Here is a 6,137-nt window from a genome sequence, read left to right as displayed (position 1 = left end):
GGAACCTTCCATCCCTAATGTGGTCTCCTTTGTTTTAGGGGAAGGTCCAAGACATCCTAAATTGGTCTCCTATCTCTAGGTTTTTCCCTTCAACATTCCACTCTACATCCTCTCAGTTAATCCTCGTGTGTGATTGACCTCCAGTGCATGCTCAGTAGGTATCTCTACACAAGCTCAATAGATTTTAGAGTCAATTTGATCTGGATATTTAGAATTTATGTATCTCTTTCGCAACATCACTACAAGTTAAACATAGCTATTTCTTTTTATTTATTAGAAATTTAATATATCAGGCTTTGTTTTGGCAGTTAAACATTTTTATAATGTGTTTGTAAAATTTTTGACTAGAAGTTTACTATTCTTCCACTCATCTAGTTTGGTTTCTTGAGTGACAGAATGTTGTAGTCAAACACAATTTATGTAATCTTTCTTTGATATGTAATATACTTATAAATTTGCAAAAGAAAAAAAATAACACATATAAATAAAGAAAATATAAACTAATCTAGATCTATCTTAACTATGGATCTACTGATCACCAAGAGATAACATATCTCTTCAGATGAAAAACCTTTTCTAGAGAAAATAAATTTGATCTTTCTCTACATTCGATAGACCTTGAGTATCTATGTTGGGTTACCATATACACCATTAAAATAATTTCTTTTAACATATTATTTCTATATGTTATATATGAAGTTGACATGAACATAAATTAGTTAAGGTAGATTTTCAAATAGTTTATTAAATCTTGCATCGAAATATTTTTGAAAAGTATAAGATTTAAACATTTTACTCACATTTTTTTTACTTCTCAAAATATATTTGCTTTACATCTAATTTAATGAGTTTTAGATTTTTCATTTCATATAATCTATGGAGCATTAATACATATGAAGAACCCTTTTAACTTATAAATTACATTAATAAAATATAATTAATCTAAGTCAAATCGAATTAAAAGGAAGAATGATTAGAATACAAAAGAGAAAGAATCTTATTAATTATTCGGCACTTGAAAGATCCGGGGATAAGATGGATCTAGAAAGTCGTGAATATTTTGGTTTTTCACTAAAATAGATGTATTGATTTCAGTGTAGTTGTTGATTTCTATCCTATTTTATCGCTTTCACTAGATGCATTGATTTTAGTGTAGATGTCAATCCGGGGATAAGATGGATCTAGAAAGTCATGAATATTTTGGTTTTTCACTAAAATAGATGTATTGATTTTAGTGTAGTTGTTGATTTCTAATCCTATTTTATTGCTTTCACTAGACGCATTTATTTTAGTGTAGATGTCAATTTCTTATCCCATTTAATACCTTACAGTAGATGCATTGATTTCAATGTAGATGTTGATTTCTACTCCTGTTTGATTACTTGCATTAGATGCATTAGTTTCAATGTAGATATTGATTATTAATAGCATTTGATCTCTTGCACTAGATGCCTTGAATTTAGTGTAGATGTCGATTTCTAATTCTATTTGATTGTTTACGTTACATGCATTGATTTTAGTGTCGATGTTGATTTCTAATCCTATTTGATTGTTTGCACCACATGCATTGATTTTAGTGTAGATTTTGATTTCTAATGTTATTTGATTATTTGCACTAGATGCATTGATTTCAGTGTAGATGTTGGTTTCTGATTTGATGCAACTAGATGTATGATGTATATTCATTTCAAAGTAATTATATTAATAGTGTGCATTGACTTCAGTGTAAGCGCATATCTTCCCCCTCCATCTTTATCTTTATCTTCCATTGTGTCTCCTTTTTTATTTGTCTATATCACCCCCCAAACATATACACTCTCTCTCCATATCTATCTATCACTCTCTCCCTCGCTCCCTCCCTTTTCCACTCCCTCTCTCTCTATCTTCCCCTTCTCTCTCTCTCTAACACTTATCTCTCCATATCTATATCTCTTCCTCCCTCTCTATCTTTGCCTCTCTCTTCTTCCCTCTCTACCCCCTCCATCTATATCTTTATTTCACCCCAAAACATACACACTTTTTCTTAGTGTAAGCACATAAACATTATTCATGACGTGAATTGACTTTTGTGTTACAATAATTCAACCATAAATACAATACTTGAACTTTCATCCTAAATAAAATGTTCACTTAATTGGCTACATTCTTATTATTCCTATTTTCCATCATTCAACATTGTTAATCACTTTGCATTCAAACACAATAATAGAAAATAACTAATAGGTGTGATAATAAGAACAGTAGAAGAAAATAGCTTGATATTGATCGTAATGAAGATTTTTTGTAATTGAATATATTCTTATTATTCTCATTTTCTATCATTCAACATTGTGACATTGTCACTTTGCACTTAAAATTTTTATTTCATCATTTTTCATCATTCAAGTTAAAATCTCTCTCATCTCAACAAACTAAGGTAACTAAGAAAAGTTAAAATTAAATTGACCAAATTAATCTTACACATATTTAGCATATTTAAAAATATCAAAATAATTAGATGTTCAACAAATTTCATATGACCGCATACAACTGAAACCAACCTATATCCATCTTAACCACGAATCTATCAAGCACCGATATGCATCGAATCTCTCAAGGTGCAAACTTTTCCTCAAGTTTTACACTCAAAAAATAAGTTTACACCTTGAGATATTTGATCGCTCTCGACACTTGATAGACCCAGAGTTAAGATGGATCTAAAATGGTTATTAAAAATGTTTCCAATACATCTAGTATTCTTCTCCTATTTCGAAATTTTAATTTCTCTTCTTCCACACTTCCTTCCACCCTCAAAAAAGTAATTTTTTAATTTTATTTTTTATAGAAAAATTAATACAAAAAATTATACTAATTACTTTAGAGGAAATAAAATCTAAATTTGGAAATATCCATTTTAGTTGTAAAGAACTCCAACTTCATAATACTACAGGACCAATACAAAGAATGAAATTAAATTAAATTCCATAATAATTAAAATGAAATCCATAATAAAATTATATGACCCATGTAAAAATTGAAAATACTATTAAATTTCATATTGATTAGAAAAAAATTCAAGATAAAATAACCATAATAAATGATCCACATATACATTTAAATGTATTTACATTTTTCTATTGCTTAGTTAGTATCTATGCTTAACTAACAATATATTTACATTTTCCAATTCCTTTAGTTAGTATCTATTCTTAACACACATTATTTGATTATTTGAGGGCTTGCCAATATTCATTTTATTAATTAAAAATTGTAGCCATCTTTATTCTCATTTAGTTTTTCTCCACATAAATCTTTTCAAAAAAACTATTTAAATAAGATAAAAATTTTGAAGACCACTTACTATTATTGTCACAGATGAACAAAATGTTTGAATATGTTTTTCCCTTCCTTTTAACTCAATTATTGAATTTCATCTTCCAATTTTTTTCCCCTCAAAGCTAATCGTCATACCACCTATGCCACATGTGTGTTACATAATATTTTGTTACCTATCTCATCCCATATATTAAAGTGTCAAAATGATGAAAGCTGTTAGTGTAATCACCATGAAACACATACAGAAACATCTCTGAAGAAGAGAAGAAAAAATGCCCTCACAAAAGTTTGGAGAAATTTGCCTGAAACCCTAGTTTTGAGGATCAATGCACTTTTCACTCTTGTTGGCCCATGCTGATGGCTTGTTGCAGCATGTTGACCTAGCATTGCCAACATGGATTTTGATAGGAAAATCCACGCTGAAACTCTTACGACAATTTTTCCTCAAGTGGAGGAGAAGCTTCTCTTACTAAAATCCTCGAGAATGTCGAGCTCGATGTTGTTAAATGAAGATATGGTCGATTTCTCCCATTTTGAGTCCTTGATCCCACCTTTAGGGATATTCCCCTTGAGACGTGGACCTTCCTCCCTCTTTTATGGATCCCTAACTCCCACTCCTTTCCTATAAATCAAGTCTCTTCTATCCCCAAATGGTTGGTCATTGCTTGGTTGCATTCCTATGCTGAAACTATGCCTAAATGTTGCCCATCTAACCAGGAAGGAGTGCTTGAATGGTCTTAGCTTGAACTTAGAAATCAACCACAAAGGAGGCTTCCAACATCAAGGCACCTATGGTTTTATGCTTCCCTCATTTCTAATAATAAATACATTTGGTGTTTACCTTCCATAAGTGCATAAATCATTATTTATCTAGCATGATGCTCCTTGATGTATCATGTAGTTTATGTTAGGGTGAACTATGTTATGTATGATTTTGTCTCTCTGTTTTGATCTTCCTTGCAGGTACTCATCCATGACAGCGTAAAGAGCATTGAATCTGGAAGCGAGAAGGATAAGAATGACATCAATGAGTGCTTAACATCAGTGTGACGTAGGTTATTTGTCTTACTTCTATGTTTAAACCTCTTTACGCCATCATGGATGAGTACCTGCAAGGAATATCAAACAAGAGAGGCAAAATAATACATAGCATAAATCACTCTATTGTAAACTACATGGCAGATCAAGGAGCATCATGCTAAATGAATAATTATTTATACACTTATGGAAAGTAAACACCAGATGTATTTATTAAAATACAACTATCTGAACTATCTAAATTTTCTTATTATAGTGACACATTCTCTGTCATAATGAACCGGGGGATCTAGATGTTAAATAATGAGTAGCTTAATGAAATAATTTATTTTTTTCTCTTAACATATAATTACAATATTACATATGAAATATATTTGTTTTGTGAAATTATAATATATTATTATTTATATTGTATTTTTAAATATAAATAAGTACTATATACTAGTACTCATCTCTTAATTTAAACATAGCTAAATTAAAGTAAAAAATAATAATTCAAGTTAGCATTAAGATTTAGAATCTAGTCAATTTAGATTTTTACTAATTGGTATATTGAGATATTCTGTTAATCCAATTCTACCTAACCTCAATAATAATGTCTTATTGTAATGATAACGTTTTTGTTGAAAACATCATCAGCTTTTACATTTTCTGTGTAAAGTATAGACAAATACATTTTAAAAAATAGTTGTTTTTACATGTCTATAAAAATATAATTTATGAATCCTATGAAAATTTATAATGATAAAAGTAAAAATATTATTACATAAATTTTTAATAGCAGAAAAATTATAATATCTATATCTATATATATAAATAATTAAAAAAATTATTGTTATTATTTAAAAAGTTACATGTTGTTTTTAAGAAAACTTGCATGTTATTTTTAAATAAAATTATATAACATAATATATATATCATTTAAAATTGTTTAATATTTTATATACTTATATATTTGATATATTCAATGTATATTCTAAAATTTAATGATCTAATTTAATTATTTAATTTCACATCTTAAATTTTTGATAGATTTAATAGCTTACTGGTTAATTATATTTTTTAATTTTTAATGTTTTTGATATATAATGTAGTTGCATTTATTTTATTACATTAAATTTGCTAAGAAAATATTCTTTAAATTCTGAACTTTTATTACATCATTTTAATAATTATTACAATAAAATTAAATTAAATTTACTAAATTTTCTTTCTTTAAATTCTGGACTTTGGATAAATTATTTCAATCATTATTACAATAAAATAAAATAAATGAAATGTTACACACGTATAATTGGATATGGCTTTTTTCTGTCCTTTGTTGTTTGCATGAAGCATTATACGTTGGAGTATTGGGTTAATTAAGGAGTTGTTTTTAAAAACATTTTTTGGAAGTTTTTCCGGTCAAAATCCGGCAGTAATTTATTGAAATCGCAAGTTTGATAGTTAATTTTTGCACAATCAAAGCGTCCCAGGGGTTTTTCAGGGTGCTGAATCCAAATATGCAGTTAAAAACCATTTTAAATAATAAAAATCAAGATTTAACCTCAATTTTTTCCGTCACCGGAACTTCCAAAAAGTAGCACTAAAAACAACTTTGTTAATTAATTCTTTTCGATCTAATTCATGTCATATATTAAAATTTTTACCGTGAAGGTTGGAGTGGCATACTAAATAAATCACATTCTGAAATTCTCCACAAATTAAATCACATTCTGAAATTCTCCACAAATTAAAGTTATGATCAATGATATTATAAGTATGATCAAGATCGAATTTAATTA

This window comes from Pinus tabuliformis, chromosome 8 (assembly GCF_031772625.1).
Source record: "Pinus tabuliformis cultivar Carrire ecotype Pingquan chromosome 8, CPIR1, whole genome shotgun sequence".
Taxonomy (NCBI): domain Eukaryota; kingdom Viridiplantae; phylum Streptophyta; class Pinopsida; order Pinales; family Pinaceae; genus Pinus; species Pinus tabuliformis.
This window is presented reverse-complemented; position numbering follows the sequence as displayed.